The 22,112-nt window shown below is 34.6% G+C and overlaps 1 protein-coding gene and 1 pseudogene across 3 annotated transcripts in view; both read right to left on the bottom strand.

Moving 5' to 3' along the window:
- Positions 1–22,112, bottom strand: part of LOC141456729 (protein phosphatase 1 regulatory subunit 14C) — a 271,924-nt gene that overhangs the window by 28,183 nt on the left and 221,629 nt on the right. The gene's annotated exons all lie outside the window — the stretch shown is intronic.
- On the bottom strand, positions 11,751–11,855 carry LOC141457381 (U4 spliceosomal RNA; annotated as a pseudogene).

Genomic DNA, 22,112 nt, shown 5'->3' with positions numbered 1-22,112 from the left:
TCGAAAGCTTGGCAGAATAAATGTATCACGACTGAAATGGCAATTATTTTTTCATCCTTAGATTTGTAGTTTGTATTTTTTAACCAATCAACTGAATTTAGTCATTTCAGTTCACTTTTAACTGTACTCTGACTGAATATAAGGTGAACCTGTCAATCATCCAACGACACAATAATGTCAGGTAGTTGCCAAATCTGATACTTTTTCCCGTTTATACAAAAATATCTATGATGTTTTCCATCCAATACCTTTTTTTTTATTTTAAGTTTATCACTTTTTACTAAAATTTGTGTAATTTAAAATCTGGTTACAAAATAATAAAAATGACGTGCCAGAAAGTAAAATAACTAAAGTCAATGGTTTCTAGTGGCTACTCATGAGTTAACCAGGAATGTTTCTATAAGTTAAAAATATTAAATAACAACACCATCTTTATAGTTATCAGCGGAAAAAGAAGCAATATATTATTTTACATCTTACAAACCCAACAGGGAATTGAAAATTCATAAAAAAATCATATCACTGTGAATGAGCTAGTGAACATCTAGGAATGACTTTCATACGAAAATCAATTATTCGGTGATTCAGTGGGCAATTATCAACAAGTAAACTTATCTTCATTCAAATAAAACCAATACAGGAGGAGTTTTTTCTACGGTTACAGCTTTTACAGGTTACAATAAAATGGCTAAAGGTTGCGAAAAATATTTTTTTTTCCTTATAATTTTATTTTGTAAGAGATTCTTATTTTCGAGTTAGTAATTTACTTGGATTTGATTAACATTAAATTTTCAAGTCCTATTTCTAAACAATTTAGAAAATTAGTTGATATTAATAAAATTACGAAATTACTTTTCATAAAATCGTAAATAAATTAGGTAATAATTAGTTTGAACTAATATAATTAGTTAGTAGTATAATTAGTTTGTAAATAAATGTAATTATTGTTCATAAACGAGTAAATGGGCAGCGGAATGGTTTAATGGAAAAATTAAATTAAATTTCTTACTTTTAGTAAGCCACAATAGACCCAAAGGGGTCGCAGTGGCGTAGGCCCTGAGGCCGCCCTAGTCTAATCTACTTTTAGTTGTTTCCAAGAGTATTAATTGCAAAAAATGGAAGAATTTATACAATCTAATTAATTAAAAATAAAACAATTTCAAAGTGAAATGCTCGTATTTAGGGAACGTGTGAAAGATCATTAATATTTACGAATTAATTATTATAGAACAAATAATTCACTGAGATAATTAACTAAATAAAGGTACAAAAGGAAGAATGTATTTTATCCAAATGTTTGGATGATACAAGTCCAGAAACTGAAAACCTTACCATCTTGAAAAGGTACTTTGTGCTCAACCATTAAAAATCACAAGCCATGTTTAAGTTTTAGCTTTGCTTCAACATTCCCAAAGACCTGAAATGTTGGACATTGTAGTGTATTGCTCAAAATCAAAACGCTTAGTGTAAATGTGTAAGCCTTATTATCTCAAAAAGGCTACACCCCAAACTAACGATGAGATGTCGTGAAGTTAGAAAAATTAATGCTTTACCACACCTCATTCAAAATAAATCGACAATCACAGGAGAAGCGTAACAATGTCACACAACTTACAATACGTGGTCTGTAAATTAAGTAATGAGACTGATTTTTTTAAATTTTTTTATTCAAAAAGAATTACAATTCTATATTGTCACCTTCATTCTACGTTGTCAACTTCCTTCTAAAGCCACACAGCGCTGGAGACGTTTCTTCCACTCCTCATAGCAGTGCTCGAGCTTCGATACTGGAATAGCCTTCAGCTGGTCGGTTACAGCCGTTTGAATGTTTTCGACTGTCCCCAAAATGAGTCCCCTTGAGGTGATTTTTCAATTTCGGGAAGAGAAAAAAGTCACAAGGACTCAATTCATGCGAATAAGGAGGCTGAGGAGCCACAGGAATGTTTTTTACTGGCCAAAAACTCTTGTTTATTGAAATTGCTGTGTGACAAGGGAGCATTATCGTGATGCAACACCCACTTTTTCGAAGTTTTTCAAGAACCACTCGGTAAAAGTGTTGATTGAACGTTTGACTTTGAGGTAGAAACTCTTTGTGGACGATTCCGTGGATATCGTAAAAAACAAATCAGCATGCATTTGATCTTCGACTTCGCCATCCTTGCAATTTCAATAAACGAGTTTTTGGCCAGTAAAAAACATTCCTGTGGCTCCTCAGCCTCCTTATTCGCCTGACTTGAATCCTTGTGACTTTTTTCTCTACCCGAAGTTGAAGAATCACCTCAAGGGAACTCATTTCGGGACAGACGAAAACATTCAAACGGCTGTAACCGACCAGCTGAAGGCTATTCCAGTATCGGAGTTCGAGCACTGCTATGAGGAGTGGAAGTAACGTCTCCAGCGCTGTGTGGCTTCAGAAGGAGTTTATTTGGAAGGTGACAATATAGAATTGTAATTCTTTTTGAATAAATTTTTTTTAAAAAAATCAGTCTCATTACTTAATTTACAGTCCTCGCACATTTCGGTGTTGTGGTCGGCTCTAACAGCGAACTCTACTGCTTATTGACGGCCACTTATAGTTTATTCCACCATCTTCAATAGAGCGTCATTAAAAAAAGCTTTTAAACTCCCTAAATATCCAAATATTTTATTAAAACTAATTAAGCAACTTCTTTATTGTTTTAAAAGTGATTTTACTCATTTAAATTAGCCAATTTGCAATTCAATAAATAAAATTACACAACTAATTTCCATAAAATGTACCGAAAATTCATTAGAAGCTCAATCATCCTATTTATTTAATTATTTAATGCATACAAGTTAATAATTGATGCACCTAAATGGCTGAGAAACACTAAAATATACCTTTGGTTGTTGGTATTGACTATAATCTGTCACCAATGGGATCGATTGTAGCAAACCAAGCAAGATTTTTGCTTGTGCACTAATTAGAATACTGACAAACAAGGTCAATACTGACAAAAAAACAATTTTGTTAATGGAGAAATTGTACATAACTTGTTTCGAGTTAGACTCACGACTGTCAGGAGACAAAATTAGAAAATTAAACTTCTTTTTTTTGTCAAAAATTAGTGTTGAACTTATACTTTTTATTTATACCTTATTAAAGTTTTTATTGAAAAATTTGTTTTAACATAGCGTAGTCTTGTTAAAAAGTTATTTCAAGAAATTTATCAAACGCACTTTATTCGTAAAATTTTTCAATAATTGGTAGTTGGACGTAAAGCCCGTCTGGAAAAAAATAGGCAATTACTTTACTTTTTTTCACTAAAAGTTCAATACAAACGTTCATTTTTAAAAAAAGTTAAGATACCAAAATTTAAGGTATAAGGCAAAAAAATAGGAAAAAAGGTTAAAGTCTATCTACCTTGTAAATCTTTTCCTATTACATAATATAAAAACTTTTCCCGGGTTCGAAATTAGTGGCCTGGCCTTAAATTTCCACTTCTTCGTAGAAGTCTCTCGCAACTCACTGTCCGATGATGAACTTTTATAAACACAATCAAGATAACAAGTACAGTCGAACCTCGCTTAACGAGCATAATTCGTTCCAGAACCTTACTCGTTATGCGAAATACTCGTTAAGCGAAACAATTTTTTTATATAAATTAAAATAAAAGGGGATAATTGCTAGATCAGCCACACTTACACCATTTTCTCGTTCCTCAATGATTTTACGTTTCAATTCTAACGTTATTTTAATTCTTTTCGAAGCCATTTTGTTAGAGGGATAACAAAATAAACACAATAATATTTAAACACAAATATCACTATATGGACTTCCCCTATACACCACTCATTCGGTGAAGTTCGGTTTCGACTGTTTCAATGCATTAGATACGTGGAGAATATGAAACGCATATGCGTAAACAGGAATGACTAATCGAAGAATGCGCAGTTTTCGATGAGTCAGCGAAAACTGCGCAGTCAGCGAAATGTCATTGGAAAACTATCGTTATGCGAAACATCGCTCGCTATAAGAATCAATTTGTTTTACTCGTTATGCGAATTACTCGTTAAGAGAGGTGCTCGTTATGCGAGGTTCCACTGTACTTACTGTTTGAACTTATTCTATTTTTTATTATTATTACTAGAGTAAAGTCGGGTGAGATGGCCAACAGCCGAAATTTAACCGAAATGTCGTCCGACGGCGCTGCGTGACCTCTCCAGTGATGAACCTTCATGTCTGATTGCAGTGAGTTTATTTTGGTCTGCGTCAAAGCGTTATTAATTAACTCAGAGAATAAAAACATTATCGTCTCAACAAAAATTTTTATGATAGTTGCATATTGCGTGCTGCAGCGAATGTATGTGTCGAAATTTAGTGTGGTTTTCTACATATTAGGTTAGTACAATATACATTAATGAATCCTAACCTCTAAAACTATTAAAAATTGTGCGCTGAGTTTTGTTTATCATGATGGCCATCTCTTCCTAGCATTCGGGACAGATGGCCATCAAACAGAAGGGATAGATGACCAATTATTTTGACTTTTTTTCTATTATAGTTTGGCTCAGTTTCCAATTTCACTGCAGAAAAATGCCAACTCAGCATAAAAGACAGAACACTAACCGAGGAAATTATACTGAAGAAAATTTGAGATCGTATTAACCCTACACCCAAACTGTTGTCTCTGCAAGAAAACGAGCCAAGTCTGTAGTCACTTTATAAACTTCAACCGAGCACATTGCTGTTGTGAAAAACAGAAATTGCAAAGAAATCCAAACCAACAAGAAATACCATCCCCGAAGAGAGAATTCTGAATAAAAGGATTGTCCGAAAAAGAAATCCTTGCCCAAGTTCCGATGAAGAGGACGAAACAGGTATCGAATTTGAAGAGGAAAGTGATACCATTTCAGAAATCGATGAAACTGAATGTACAGGATATGGGGAAAGCTACAACAAGACCAGAAAAAAAAGATTGGTTGGAATGCATAATATGCCGGAAGTGGTTCCACGAAAATTGCTCTTCTTTTGCATACACTTGCCAAAATTGCAGTAAAAGCGCATCTAAAAAGAAGAATAATAAGTAAATATTAAGTAACCATTCATTGTTTTCTGTTATTATTACGTTTTACTAGTGCAATTTCATTTACAATATGTGGCCATCTCTCCCAAGTTGCATTGGCCAACTCACCCAACTCAGTGGGGATAGATGGCCAATTGCTATTTTTTTTTCTTTGTAAGAATAAAAAAATGTTTCCCTCAGCATTTTTTCCGAATTTTTTTCCTTATCTTATGTTTGTGAGCGTATGAGGTTTCCAAAAATAATAATAAAGTAAGCCTAACCCTAACCAAAAATTTTGCAGGCACCTTCCAAATAAAATGGTGGCCATCTCACCCGTCTTCACCCTATTAATAAGCTCTGGGTAAACTAAAAAGATTTTTTTAAGAAAAGTTAAGATTCCCACACGGCGAGCCCCAGGTTCGAAAAAAGCCGCTGGTTCATAGTGTTCTTTCTTCCGAGAAACTTCTTACAGCACACTAAGAAAAAGTAAATGTAATGAAAGTAAAGTTGTAACGAAAAAAAAAAAACGCTACCCAGAGGCCGGAAGTGTACAGGATAAAGCTCCTGGCGCCTTAAATTAAAAAAAAAGGAAGCAAAAAGCTTTCAACATAAAAGTGTTAAACCTTTTAGTAAGGAGAAAATCTTTTTCTAATAAGTTCTTTAAAAAGTTAAAAACGTTAAGTTTTTTGTTTTTTTACTAACTTGTCGATGACGTTAAATAAGTAATTCAGAGGTTAGATTATTAGAGTCAGTAAACGAAGATTTTTAGTAACAAAAGTTTCACATCTAAGCTAGAGTTCAGAAAACTTTAGAACAGAAAATATTAGAGCCTGCGAAGTTCTGTCATATTGTCGTCTCCAAAAAATAGGCTTAGGTATATGCAAATTTGAATAGATCATTAAGACTGTTAAGAAGATTTACGGTAAGTCTCGATTAACAACAGTTAGTCCACTAATGCGATGTTTTATATTAAATTGAAGGTTATTAATACTAATTTTCATACCACAAACATTTGTATTTATTACTTGAATATAAATTTTTTTTTTTTCCATTTTTGTGAATCTTGAAGACGTATGAGAACTCAACTTTGAACAATTGAAAAAGCAGAATCTTCATCTTAACGTCTGGAGATGGTGGTTTAAGTTGAGGAGGAACAAACACATTGATGTGTGAACGAGCGAAGGGGATTAATAAAATATTTGATGGCAGCCTGTTATCAGAACGGAATTATTCATTAACACTAGAAAGACTGGAACTTAGTATATACCTATATTGCCCAAAAGCAGTCAAAATGACTTCTTTGTGAAAGAATAACTATGGCGCAAAGAAAGTTATTTTAAATATTCTTTTATATTATTTACAGTTATATAACATGTTTTTAGTAAATATTAAACAATAACAAAAATTTACTTCAATTGGAAAAAACGAAAAGTATTTTATGCATTTTTAGTTGTGCATTTTTTGCAAATAAAAGTGGACATTTTTTCTTGCGTACATTTTACGCAAACATACTTTTTACATTTTTCACAAATATTATTGGTTTCTTTACTGTGGCAAAGTCATATTTGACAAATTCTGCGATTGTTAGGGTGGATTGCAGTTGATGATGTTGCAGCTGGCCTTTGTGGGTCCTCAGCTTCTGGTAAAATTTTTTTGCCATGCATTTCTATATACAGTGGAAAGCTGTCCTACCAATTGGAACAAGAACACTTTTCGTGGTATTTGTATTTACTTTGTAAAGGATCCAATGTTTTGCCCCGTAAGCTCCACGAGCATAAGAAATCCCAATAAATACACGCATTTCCGGTAAGGATGTGGTCCAATCATGCATCGAAATTCGGTGACCTTCTTTTTCTGTGCACATTCTTATATGCTTCATAATATGGTTATCTACTATCTACGAAAATGCACTGGTAATATATTATCTGCCATAATATTTCTTTTTGAGTAGTTTGTTGGCCCTTACACATCCTTGAAAATACAAGTAGATGGTAATCTTCCAGGAATACCTCCTTCTTCAAATTGGGACCACACAGTATCAGCAGACAACAGTATCAGATGGTAATCAGCAGCTCTTTCGATCTCCTGGAAGGTGTTTTCAGTTTCTTCATCAGTGTCTGAAATAATTCGCATGCTACACCTTTTACTGGGCATATTGATGACATTTTCATTTTCATCATTAGTGGTCGATTCTTCATCGCCACCTTCAGTTTCAGATGCTTCACTTTGAATGTAAACCGTTTCATCTTCAGATGATAGTTCAGAACTTATTGCATTTGATTCTGTATCGGAGCACTCTTCTAGAGAGGCCAGAATTCACTTATGTTCGTTAGTTTTTTCATAAATAAATCACTTTTATTCGACTTTTCTTTTATGAATTTAGGGCGCAAATGATATAACATAAACAATTGTAGATACCTTGGTAGAACAAAAATCACTGCATAGAGTTGAGAACAACAACTAATTTTGGCTTACAGAGCAACTGCAACTTATGTAGTGCACGTTGAAATGTACAATTTATCATGTACCTCTGTGTTATCATGTAACGGGTATTGAAAAATAACGGGTATTGAAATGAAAAATATTATTTCAATACAGGGCCAGGCTGGTCATATGAGAAATTTGCTGAATTCAATAATAAAAGTAATTTAATTATGTCAAATTTCCTAAGCAGTCAAAATGACTGCTTTTGGGCAATCTAGGTATAACACAAAATATATCAGAAATAAAGAGAGGGGGGAGGTAAATGCAACTTTTAATAAATGCATTTCTATCATCTATAAAAAGTCAGAAAATTATAAGAAATTTTATCACTTCAAATATAATTTTTTTTAAAACTGAAATTAAAAAGCAGTCAAAATGACTTCTTTGGGCAATCTAGTGTTAAAAAATGTTCAACAACAAGAAATTAAAAAAACTTGTTGACCAGGAAAATATGTTAATTATGACTGAACAATAAGGAAAATGGCCAATCTGAATTGATGCGTATCGTAAATGAGAGCATTGACTTCGTTAGGAAAAGAACGTGATTTTACCGAATCGGGTTAAATAAAAACTGACTGCATTCTTATTTATTACTTATAAAATAATAATTAAGGCGATAGCCTAATCCATAATGGTCCATCACTGTGACTATCTTCTCAGTACACTGTCAACCTCAGTCAATAGTGCTCAAGAAAAGATTCCTGCTAGGCACGATATTCGAGGATTTGGGAAGAATAGCAAACATCTAAACCCCGACACAGGATGATTTAACTGTCAACTTCTTGGCAGCAGAAATTTAGAAATACGACCTTGGCAATAACGTAAAGATCAGTTTAAAAATCCATTTTTTTTGTTTGTTTAATCCATTGTAATGATAATCCATATTGAAACGCCCAGATTTGAGGAAAGTTGGTTAATAAGTTGAACACCATTTTACTAAATAGTTTTTGAAAATGTTTTGGATTAATTTTCCCGAAAATGGCTACTTCCATTTTCTACAGAAGTATCTAGAGCGGTGAGGATCTATAATGTTTTTAGCTTTCGCGGTCATGACCGCTGAAGGGGAGAGCAATCACCCCTTCATTAACACTTACAAAGTAAAAACAAATCTAAATCTTCAACTCATCCGAAATTGGAGAAACTAAAAGAATTGTATTCTACAACAAAGTTAAGAGGAATTCTAATCTTGCTATTTTAGTTTTTCATAATGAACACTTGCTTTTGTCGGTCTAGTGAGCATGACTGAAAAACAGAAAATAGTAAAATATTCAAATTTAATTCGGGTTAGATATCATCATGAGATCCAGCTTTTAATGCTAATTTGCTGAATGTATCTTTACTTAATTGAGTTTTTAGAAATAAAATACTTTAACCTCTTTTTTCTCGAAATTTAGTAAGGTTATTTTACGAGAACATCTACAATCTACAGGTTATTTAACGTTATTTTTCTAGGTAAACTGGGTTAAAGATTAGGTAGGAGGCCATGGTGGTAGGACATGGGCTCTAATTTGCCAATTTGTTGCAATGTGCCAATTCATATACTATTAACAATGATTAAATAGTTGTTAAAATTCATAAGTTTATCGTCCAGCCAAAAGAGTAAATCTGTATTTTACGATTTCGACTGTCGTTCTTGATTGAAATGCATTACAGGCAAGTTGATTATAAGAAGGAGTTCTTTTGTCTATCGCCATGAACCTGCCATAAAGGTTTCACTTAATGGGAAGTTTGAAAAATAAAGGAAACCTTGAGAATTGTAGCGAGTAATGCGATAATCACCAGATTTCTTTATATTTCGTCTTTTCGATGTTACAGATCTTGGCTAAGTATTTGAAAGAGTGGATACGCACACCCTCGAAACGTTATTTTATTAAAATGTTGATCCCCATCTGTGGGCCATCAAAATCCCCAAAACAATTAGCCAAAGAGACTGTCACGTTGGAAAAATGAGAGTAAACATAATACCGTTGGAATATTTCTCTTAGAATTTGACAAAATTAAATAAATACCTAGTGGTTGATTAAGCCAATACGTGCGTTTAAAATTTTTAGTTTATATTTATTAGTTTCTAGATTGATCTTGTTTTGCTAGCCAAAGGTAGAAAATTTTACAGCATGACTAGCCTTTTAATTTGCTACTATTCATATTTAGTATACATTGGGTATCTCAACAGCTGCTACTTACTTGGCTATTCAGTTACGAGGTGTGGCTATTAAATAACGAGACTGATGCTGTAAAACATATTTATTTTAAATTTATACATATTTAGTTATTATCACCTTCAATATATACCCCTCCCCTATCCCTACAACGCTCCATGCGAATTTACCATTGTTCGAAACCGTGCTGGAAGTCTTTTTCTATGAGCTCCTGCATGACGCGTGCCGTTTTTTCTTTCACAGCTTCAATGGACTGAAATCGTGTTCCTTTTAATGCAGATTTGACTTTGGGGAACAGATAAAAGTCACACGGGGCCAGATCAGGCGAATAAGGAGGATGGCCTAAAACTGGGATGTTGTCCTCTTGACAGACAATGCAGTGTGAACCGGCGCGTTGTCTTGATGGAGAACCCATGACTTGTTCTTCCACAAATCGGGTTAGTTTTTTCTTTACTCTTTCCAAGAGTTGAGCAAGCACCTCACGGTAGTAATGTTGATTAATTATAATCGATATTTTCATCCGTTTTGGACGTGGAAGGACGACCTGGGTGGTCCTACATCTCCGACGTCTTCTCGGCCATCTTGGAAACGCTTGAACCACTCAAAAACTCGCGCACGTGATCACCATAAACTTCTTTTAATAAGAAGATAAGTTTCAGTAGCGGTTTTATCAAGTTTTGATGTGAAATTTCACGACAATTCGTTGTTCTACTACATGTTTTCGGCAAAACGAAACTAACACCTCTTACACAAACGATGGTTCCGGTCAGACAGATTTCCCTACAAACACGTGAGACGGTGCAATCGAAAGAGAAGGCTTTACGCTGCACAGCTGTCGGTCGTTAAGATTTGGCGCATGCATAGTTTTTCGTAGCAGCATCAGTCTCGTTATTTAATAGCCACACCTCGTATTTACATTGACAGTGTTAACAAAATTAACAGATCTGTGAAGAAGATATTCCATTTATAAACGAGCGAGAACAGTTTTTGTTTCAGAAAAAGATGAAAAATTTTTAGGGGAAAACTTCAGTTTTTAGTAAATTAATTAAAAAGAAAAGCTGGAAAGAGTGGAAAGTGGAAAAGAGTGCAGTTCATCTTCTAATAAACGGAGAAAGATAGAGTATATTAGAAGTTCCTTTTATTCCAAATGAGAGTCAAGGATCCTCTGCTACGATTTAGTTGGCAGAGTGGAAAAAGGTAATACACACTGTTGGCCAAGCATGAACAAAATCTTTACAAACTCACGTAGCCGTGTGTTGGTACCACTGCAGGCCAGGTGTCTCATTACCCAACCTTTTCTCTTCGTCACCAGCTCTCCGCATTAATTCCTCTAAATTCTAAACTCCCATCTGGCCCCATCGTTAATCTCTTTTTAATTCCATCTCACTTAACACGCAAAAGTATTAAGGTTTTTATTACCGAAAAATCAGTTATTAACTTATTTTGAATAGATTATCAATTTATTTAATATGGTAGAAAATTATAAGTATAATCGAAAAATGTTTCAGATCTTTACGGAACCCTTGTGCAACCCTCGCTTTTTTTTTGAGTTCTTAAACTTCTAATATTCTTAAAAAGTAACTTTATAAATTTTCATAATTTTGGATTTTTTTTTCTAACTGTTGGTTAGATCAGTGATCCGCCAACCTTTTTCCACCAGCGAGGCCTCAAATTCCATCTTTCAATCCTTCAGGCACAAATGTTTTCAAATTTACTACATAACATGCATTTTCAAAAATTTAGGGTCATCTTTTTACGCACCAATGCAGTTAATTTCCATTGTTTTGGAATTCTATTCTGTTTTTACTAAAATAGAGGTGCTGTGGTCTCCTTTCATCAATGGTTTTTGATTTTATGTATTTTAATATGAGGTATAAAAGTAAAGTAAAGTAATCGCCTATTTTTTAGGAGGGGCTTAACGGCCAACTACCAATTAGGTGTCGTGGACGGAGGCGACTAGCAACCATACTTACTATGAATTTCTTTTATTAACCATTAAATAAGATCCAAGGCCTCAGACCGGGAATCGAACCCAGTACCACAATGCATATTAGCTTCGCAGGTTTCGCCTCTAACCGCTCGACTACCGTGGCGCCTAAAAATTAAAAAAAAATAAAGAAAAAATTAGCAATAATCGCACCTCAGGAGGCCTTCATTGGTTACGATATTGCCACTGCGCGAGGTTAATGAGATATAAAATAGATCTATTCTCACATTCATCCTACAGCATCCATAGATGATGAAACCGCCCAGATTATCTAGTAAAGTTCTAGGAAGAGCTGTTGGAGGTAAGATCTTGAAATCCATATCTCTCGCTGTGCAAACATACGTATCCCAAAATTAGCTCTAAGATATTTTTAAGATTGGTTCCCCTAAGTGAAACTAGAAGAATAGCTAGTTCTTAATACCTGATTACTGCTCAGGATCTTCAAGGAAACCCTAGGTAGGTGTCAATAGTTGTGGATAACCATTCCTTCAAGCCAACATACTCTCCACAATTCTTCCAGATGTTATAAGCACTGCACCGCCAGGTGAACGAAACTAGTCTATCGATCCGTCTGACCGGAACCGTCGTTTGTGTTAGAGGTGTTAGTTTCGTTTTGCCGAAAACATGATTATTTCACATGTAGAAGAGCAACGAATTGTCGTGAAATTTCACATGAAACTGGGTAAAACCGCTACTGAAACTTAGCTTTTATTAAAAGAAGTTTATGGCGATGAATGTTTATCACGTTGAGTGGGTCAAGCGTTTCCAAGATGGCCGAGAAGACGTCGGAGATGATGACCGCCAGGGTCGCCCTTCCACGTCCAAAACGGATGAAAATATCGATTATAATTAATCAACATTGCTACCGTGAGGTGCTTGCTCAACTCAGTGAAAGAGTAAGGAACAATCGACCCAATTTGTGGAAGAACAAGTCATGGGTTCTGACAACGCGCCAGCTCACACTGCATTGTCTGTCAAGTTTCTAGCCAAGCACAACATCCCAGTTTTAGGCCATCCGCCTTATTCGCCTCCGACTTTTATCTGTTCCCCCAAAGTCAAATCTGCATTAAAAGGGACACGATTTCAGTCCGTTGAAGCTGTGAAAGAAAAAGCGGCACGCGTCATGCAGGAACTCACAGAAAAAGACTTCCAGCACTGTTTCGAACAATGGTAAATTCGCATGGAGCGTTGTAGGGATAGGGGAGGGGTGTATATTGAAGGAGATAATAACTAAATATGTATAAATTTAAAATAAAATGTTTTACAGCAATAGTCTCGTTATTTAATAGCCACACCTCGTATCATCAAACCGTTCTAATGCCTTCCAAGATATTCAGAAAAAGACTACGTATGGCCGCAAATTCAATTACAGTCGCTTCTCCAAGGAATTCTCAAGAAGGAAGAGAAGTTTGTTGGCGTTAACCAAGGCTCTTTTGCCAACATATTCCAACACTCATTAGCTATAAGAGACAGAAGGTCTCTCTAGAGACCTCCATCAACGGAGTAGTGTCGCACACTGGTTGCGGATCTCTGCTCTAGATAATATATATTCAAGTTTATAAAAAGGTACACGAGAAATTTGATATACTTAGACCTCTTTAAATTATCTGTCCTAACAATTTTTTTTTTTTTTTTAACTGCATTATTAAAACTTTTTCCACACATTTAACATTTTCTGATTCAAATATGTTAACTTGAATGAGAATAAAAACACTTCCGCAAAATCTTCATAGTTCAACATTAACTTGTTTTAGCCAGTAATTCAACAAATTATCTTGTTTTACTAAAATTTGAAACTTTTTTTTTTAGAATCAAATAGATTTCTATGAAATTTTTTATACAAAAAGCAACATATATAAAAAAAAAGATAACAAAGAAATCAATGAGGATAAGCTACCCCAAGTTTTGAGAAGGTGCCCACGTGTCTTTTAGTCCGCAGTATTGATTATCCCACCTTAAACTGGACGAACAAGGTTTCATGTTCTCCCATATAACACACAGATTTCACATTGTCAACCACTGGTAGGAAGATTAAAATTTTTTTAGAATAATTGTTCGTTTATACAGAATAAATATTTTTCGTTTTAAATTAAATAGCTAAAAAAATTAAATATCCTTTGAGAATAAGTTACGTGATTTTCGTTTACCACAATTAACGCTATAAAATATTTTTGAAATTATTTTCAGCAAAAATATCACTTAAAAACCAAAAAATTTATTTAGATAAGTGGCACTTCCGTTTAGAATAGAATAGAACTTCCGTTTAGCTGATATTGCCCAAAAGCGGGACTTGTTGTGGCTCAAATTCAAATTACAAATTAGAAGTTTCTACTTTTTTTTCCGTTTCTGAGATAAACTATTTAAAAAACATTTGGTAAAAACCACTTTTTCGGAACAATGGGCCCCTAAAACGGATATTTCTGGTGAAAAATGAGAACAGGAAATCTTTCGAAAGAACGAAAAAACAAATTATTGTCTCATTTTGCTAATGGAGAAAATAAAAGTGGTTTTTGAGATATCCTGTCTTAATAAGGACGACAGGAACATGTGTATTCCAGATGTGAATAAAAAATTTAGCGAGAGAAAAAACTGACGTCAGAAAGAGACGTTGAAATACTGTTCGCTAATCTCATAATGTAGATTACTGTTGCACAGAGAATGATTATTTTTTTGGTTTTTAAAACGATAAGGATCTCTGGAAGTTTTTAAATTGTTTGTTATAAGACCAACTAGTTTTCAAAGACAATTAAAAAGTTCAATTGCATTAAAGTTTAATTATAGTAACCCTTAAAAGAAGTATTTTTCACTTCATAGTTAATATGATCTTTTTTTTTTTAAATTCTTAGAGCTCTCACTGACTAAATTTAAAACAAATAATAAATTTAAACTCTGGTCACCACTTATTAGAATAGAGCTGTCTCTAAGATAAACCGTCGATCTTATTTCCAAATAATAGTGTAGAAATCCTAGAAAAAATTGAAATTCCGCCCTAGATTGGCCGAAAACGAGTAAATCTAATCTCTGGTCACCACTTATTAGAATAGAGCTGTCTCTAAGATAAACCGTCGATCTTATTTCCAAATAATAGTGTAGAAATCCTAGAAAAAATTGAAATTCCGCCCTAGATTGGCCGAAAACGAGTAAATCTAATCTCTGATTTTTTAGCTCTTTTTAAAGCAGCGCTGGGTTGGTAGACAGAGCGATTTGACAACCCAAAATCCTTGTATTGTGTTAATAATTTCTTCATTTACTGGAAAGGTTTGCCTATGTTCGAAACCCTTCTTAGATATTCTATCAATGCAAAAAAGAACATTACCATTGCAGGATCTATCTACTACATTGCTGGAAGAATTCCATTCTTCTTTCAATTCCTCACTCATACTAAATTATTGTTTATAAGTGAATGTATGATTTCTTTTTTAATAATATCAATTTTAACAGTTTTGTTTCAATTTCATTTCTAAATTGTTTCTATTCTAAATAAAGCTAATAACAACAGTGGTGAAATTTATACAAACATGACTGCTACATTGAACAGTTTTTTTGTTTAAAGCTACTTCACGAATTTGTTGGTTTTAATTTTTACAGTGTTTTTTTTAAATCGCCCTAAATGTGAAAAGCTTGGAAAATTAATGGCAATGGTCTTGCATCAATTTATAAAACATTCATTTAGTAAGTTCTTCATCACTGAGTAAAGTAATGAATAAAAGCACTTTAGAGTAACGATTATATATACGAAATGATTAAGTACAGTTATATTATAAAAAATATTCATACGTAGTTTCATTAAGCTTTTAGTCTGATTCGTAATGAGGTTTTATAATTTTCATTTTATTTTTTTTTCCTTTCCAATTATTGGAGCGGAAGGGGCTCGGCTTGTGTTGTTGGCTGACCGCTGGACTGTGCAACATTTCATCCCCTTGAATAAATTACACATGAGACTGGTTTTGGGGAGTTTAAAAAAAAAATAAAATGTTACTTTACTTTGGTTTCACACAAATGAATGAACTTAATTTTATTTTTATTTTTTTATATTCATTATCACAGTTGAATGAATTAAGTGTACCTAGATTAAAAGTTTTAGATCGTGTAATATTCAAAAGTACTTCAATGTTTTTTTAAAAAATAATTATTTTTTGGATGAAAGAAATAAAACATAATCTGCAACTCCCCAAAAAGTTAGAAACATTTCTTTTTCGTTTATTTAGGATGTATTTGAAGAAAATTTATGTAAGCATTATTTTATATATTCTGTTTTAACCAGGTGTACTGAAGGAGTTGCATAAACAAATATTAAAAGATACAAATTTAACAGAACTTTAACAAAAAATAATTATAAAATAATAAATCACATAATGTAAAAATAATCATACTAAATGAGAGATAAACTTCTAAATTAAATTATACCTCAAATATTCTCCAGCAACATCTACTACGTGCTTAAAACTGTAGCAGAACTAGCAAAGAAATTTGAATGTATTTAAAAGTTATAGCCTATTAGAATGATTGGAAGAAAATGGTTGGAGAAGGATTTCGTGATTTTAATTTCGGTTAAGCTATAAGGATGGCAGGAATATACGAGGGTCGTTTGAAAAGTCCGTGCAAAAATAAAAACTACTTAATTTTTTGGGGTAAACCTTTTTTATTTTTCAACATAGTCTCCTTTTAGGCTTATACACGTCGTCCAACGCTGCTCTAGTTTGTTGATCCCTTCTGAATAATAGGATTTGTCCAAGTCTGAAAAATAGCCATTCGTTTCTGCAATCACCTCCTCGTTTGAATAAAATCTTTTTCCCGCCAGCCATTCCTTCATATTGGGGAACAAATAGTAGTCCGAGGGAGCCAAGTCTGGAGAATAGGGGGGATGTGAAACGAGTTGGAACCCTATTTCTATTAATTTTGCGACCACAACTGCTGAGGTGTGAGCTGGTGCGTTGTCGTGATGGAAAAGGACTTTTTTGTGGGCCAATCGTGGGCGTTTTTCTTGAAGCTCGGTTTTCAAACGGTCCATTAACGATGAATAATATGCACCTGTAATAGTTTTACCCTTTTCCGGATAGTCGATGAGGATTATTCCTTGCGAATCCCAAAAGACAGTCGCCATAATCTTTCCGGCCGAAGGAACGGTCTTCGCCTTTTTTGGCGCAGATTCCCCCTTGGTAACCCATTGTTTAGATTGTTCTTTGGTCTCAGGAGTGTAGTGATGTATCCATGTTTCATCCACACTGACGAAACGACGCTTAAAGTCCTGCGGATTCTTCTGGAACAGCTGCAAACCGTCCTTGCAACACTTCACACGATTTCGTTTTTGGTCAAGCGTGAGCAATCGCGGCACCCATCTTGCGGATAGCTTTGTCATGTCCAAATGTTGATGCAAAATATTATGTACCCGTTTATTCGAGATGCCCACAGCACTAGCAATCTCACGCACCTTCACTCTTCTGTCATCCATCACCATATCATGGATTTTATCAATGATTTCTGGAGTAGTAACCTCAACAGGGCGTCCAGAACGTTCAGCGTCACTTGTGCCCATATGGCCACTCCGAAAATTTTGAAACCACTTATAAACTGTTCTAATCGAAGGTGCAGAGTCACCATAATGTTTGTCAAGCTTCTCTTTAGTCTCCTGAGGCGTTTTGCCTTTCAAAAAGTAGTGTTTAATCGTAGAGTACTGATCCATCCATTAGTTGTACTATATGTAAATAGTTGGATATAGTAGAAGGATGAATGTGAGAAGCGAATTATTTATAAGTAAAAATGGAGAGTGAGTGATAAGCACCTAGACGATGCTGGCTGTAACACCCAAAACTCGTCACCAGTAAGACAAGTTCCAGAAAATGGGGGTCATTTTCAATTTTAATCCAAAAAATCAAGGCACCTTTCCAGCATTCAAACGGCTGTAACCGACCAGCTGAAGGCTATTCCAGTATCGGAGTTCCAGCACTGCTATGAGGAGTGGAAGAAACGTCCCCAGCGCTGTGTGGCTTCAGAAGGAAGTTATTTTGAAGGTGACAATATAGAATTGTAATTCTTTTTGAATAAAAAGATTTAAAAAAAATCAGTCTCATTACTTAATTTACAGACCTCGTACATCACTTTACAGTATATTATTGATACAATTCCACATTTAAAGAATATACAGGTTGCCGGGTATTGCTGCTAGTTTACTGGATAAATACTTTAATTTCTAGCGATTTTTTCTGAATTTAATTCTTAAATTTCAAGAAAATTAAAAAAAAACTTAATTTGGGGTAAGATATCATGAGAGTGTTTCTACAAGTTGTTTTTTTTTTTAATTTTTACATACAAGTGACGTCTTATTATAGTGACGTCAACATTACAAGCCATGTGTTGTCAGTTTGTAGCTAATATAAACATTTTCTGTTTAAATTCTTAACGCTAGTTTCAGGTAGTTAGAAACAGCAGACAGCCGACTGGTAATTAATGAAGCAAAGACTAAGTATATGCACACGGGATGTGGCTCCACCGCCCAAGTGCAGCACTTGAACGTCGCGCATTAAAAATTTGAGAAGGTTGATGAGTTTACTTATCTTGGGTCACTGGTAAACAGTGGGAACCAAGTTGGTTCAGAAATAAAAAATGAGAATAATGGCCGCGAACAAATGCTACTTTAGCTAAGTAAGACAAAGGTAAAAAGTAGACTCATTTCTCAGGACACAAAAGCCCTTCTCTACAAAACCCTCATCCGACCAGTGCAGAGTTATGGTTCCAAAGCGTGGGCGATGACCAAGGCAGATCAACGGGTTCTTTTGTTTTTTTAACGGAAGGTACTCCGTAGAAATTTATGGTCCTACACGCGATGGAGAAGTAGGAAAAAATCAGGAATTGTACACTCTGTTCACGAAATCCTGATATAGTGAAAATAATAAAGCTTGGTAGACTGGCAATGGGCAGGACACATAGCTAGGATGAGAGAAGATGAGATTCCTAAGAAAGTGCTGGAAGGAAACTTGCAAGGATGCAGGAGGGTAGGATGTTGCATCTAGTATGTTAGGATTCCGAAACTGGAGGGCGACAAAAGAAAGAGATGCCTGGCGGGCACGTCTTGAGGAGGCCAAGACTCTACATGAGTTGTAGCGCCATTTAAGAAGAAGGAGAAGAAGTTCCAGATAGGTTTTTTTTTTTTTTTAATGTTTTAAGGCGCGTCAACATCTAAGGTTATTGGCGCCCGGAGCTTTTTTCAGTGCACTGCCGGCCTCCGGACAGACAACACTGTCCATCACCGGACAGTGAGCTGTAAGAAGCTCTTAGGAAGAGAAAATCTAAGGGTCAGCAGCTGGATTCAAACCCGGGACCTCCGCGTGGGGAGTCCAGTACGCTAACCCTTTCGTTTCAGGTAGTTATTTTATAAAGTGTGCTAGACTTTAATAATTTTGTCAGAGTACCTGATTTTCACATGGGCTTCCTCAAATTTTTCTAAGAAACTATCGTATTTTTATGTGAACAGTTAAACAAGGTTACAATTCCTTCTAATCGATTTAGCAGTGCTGACTAAAAAACCGGAAAATTTCCTTTGTGAAATAAAGGAAACTGTTCTAAGCGGAAATCCTTAAAAAACTTTGTCTAACAATGTTATCAGTTTGCTGAGGATCACTCGTCATCAACGCGAAAAGACATCTTAAACCGATTAACACGAAATTACATTAAAATTTTAACATACTTCCATAAGTGGAAGATTAAAGAAGATATCGAAAAAAAAGCAAGCATTTTACTGTTTAGAAAAAAGAATACACAATATACGCCTCCAGATGCCTATTGCAAATGGGCTCCCCAAGGTCAATTGCCTGGAGACACTCTAGGACATGATCTCTTGCACTTATTTCCCACATGAATACAATATGTAGTACAAAATTGTAAAGGCCTAATATTTCAACTGTTTCTCCTCACTGATTATTGCTGCTAAAATATTGTTTAGTCCTGGTTAGTCCTATATTGACTTATGAAGCCCCAGTTTGATATATAACTTGTGAGGCTAACTTAAAGAAACTGCAAAGGGTGTTCCTAACGTTTGCCATTGATGCTCCAATACCTAATGCTAACTTGGAAACTGCAATAAAGAGAAATAGGATAAATAATCTGGTGCTCTTACAAGCAACGTATCTCTAAATATGTAATTTTAACGTTGAATTCATTTTATAATAATAATAATAATTATTATTATTAATAACACAATGATTGGCAATCATACCTCCCAAGCCAACGTCATTACTCTTCATTCTTACTTACAACAATAGTCTGAATCGTTATACAGTATAATTGATATGTTGAAAGTTTTCTAAAGATGAGTTTAGTTACTACAAAGCAAATTACTTTAGTTACTTTGTTCATAGTGCATTGCTACATACTTGCTACGCCTGCGCACAATGTTGAAAAGATATATAATGAAAAGCTTTCGTTCTTGTTCCAGTTTTTTTTATGTTTTGTTCGCTCGTGCAACCTTTACACAAAGGAATGTGATGCTTTTCATGTCCTAATTAACTAAATAGTTTATTTCCTCTTTAAGATATCACTGCCACTAGAATTCAGTTTCTATTTTTATGAAAAATTACTATCTGATGTTTTATTAGTTTTATAATGGGCAAATGTTTTCTGTTACCTTTATTAAGAATTTTTACACTAGTTAGTGAAAGATGGCTTCATTTTGTTTAAACAAAACTTGTTCTTTGGTCATTGCTGACTTTTTTAACAAAAATTTCAACACGTTCCACAGTACGACTCCTTGAGTATACTTCTCTGTCACTTTCTCTTCACTATACTGTTCACTTTTCTGTAACGTGGCCTGAATTTCCAAATTATATTTCCAATTAAATAAGTAAAAGTTGTTTTTTTTTTAATTTTATTTATTTATATTATTATTTTACCTTCCGCAGCATTATAACCTTTCTTTAACTTTGTTCGTCAAGTTCGACGCGCACCCCCTTACAATCTTCAACCTCGCAAATTCATTTCCTGCACTCATTGACTTGTACGCAGGAAGAACTCGATTATAAAAAAAAGAAAAAATTTTGAACAAGTGAAGAATGATTATTTTTTAAGCCAGTAACAAATTCCAGATCTCATTCTTTCAAAAAAAATGAATGCAATATTCATTCCTGTGGGAAATCTCGCTCACTGAAGCAAGCGTAGAATCTGAGCTTTTTAATTTTTGTTTACATTGAATTTCCATAACTGCAGAACCAGACTCCATGGAAAAGGAAAACAATTGGGACTATGGAATAGGCGAAGAGATATATTACGTCCACGTGGAAGGTATGGTGGGTTGTGAAGCTACCGAGTTATTCTGCATAATGGAGGATAGTAGAAGGATGTCTGGGTTATTCCATTTAAAGACGAGGACAGTGAGGCGCGGTGATGGATTACGTTGTGAAGGACTGAGATTGCAAGCATCAATAAGAAAACTCCTAGAAAATTGAACGGCTGAGTATATATTACCCACTAACGTTCCAAACGTTGCAGAAGTGAAAAAATTGGTACAAAAAATAGAGTTGAGCATTATTTATCACTAGCTGTACCCGTTCACACGTTGCTGTGTTTGAACAAAATGGCTGTTTTGATACCTCAAACATAATTTATTAATGATCAAATGTATACCAAGCAAAATTAAACTGCGATTTCAGTACTTCCTTTTAAGAGGAGTAAGAAAAATAAACTACGATTGCAGTACTTCTACCTAAAAGGCAAAGAGGCAAAGATTTTTTAATCGAACGACAATTCATTGATTTAAATCGGTTCACTAATTGATAATTTAAACGATTGCATTACTTCCTCTTATTAGGTGCAAGAGCATCAGCAACGTAGAGGAGCTTTAACCACTTATTCGAGCTGAATTTTGTCAAAATCGGACTAAGCGTTATAGAAATATTGGTAATAATAGTTTTAGAAAGGGCCTTATTTGGGTGGGGCAAACTCCCCTCCTTATGAGGCACGGCGTCGAGACTTTTAAAGTGCAAATCTGTACAAAATTTCGATTCGAATGACACTTCATTCATGAAAATCGGTTCACGTGTCGATAATTTACAACGATCGCTATTCTTCCCCCTAACAAGTGTAAGAGCTGATCGCCGCTTTAATGTTACGTAGGGGAGCCCTAACCCTATCATCCTACCAAATTTTATCAAAATCGGGCCAAGATTTACAGAGTAATTAGTAATAATAATTTTGGAGGGGGCCTTACATAAAGGGGGCTAACTCCTCTCCCATTCGATGTACAGGGTCGAGACCCCCCAAAAGGCACATCTACATAAAATTCCGAATCGAACGATACCTCATTCATGAAAATCGGTTCACGCGTTTAGGCGCTACGTTGTTTACAAAAAAGGTAACAAGAAGAACAAGAACAAGAACAAGAACATTTTTTGAAAAAGTCGTTTTTGCTCATTTTTGGCAACTTTTTTCTCGAAACCTATTAGATCTGGGTTGTTGCAAAAAAAT

Source organism: Rhodnius prolixus, unplaced genomic scaffold (assembly GCF_049639745.1).
Source record: "Rhodnius prolixus isolate KJV_2025 unplaced genomic scaffold, Rpr scaffold_10, whole genome shotgun sequence".
In the NCBI taxonomy this organism is placed as follows: Eukaryota; Metazoa; Arthropoda; class Insecta; order Hemiptera; family Reduviidae; genus Rhodnius; species Rhodnius prolixus.
Note: the sequence above shows the minus strand (reverse complement) of the source record. Positions and strands in the feature narration are given on the sequence as shown.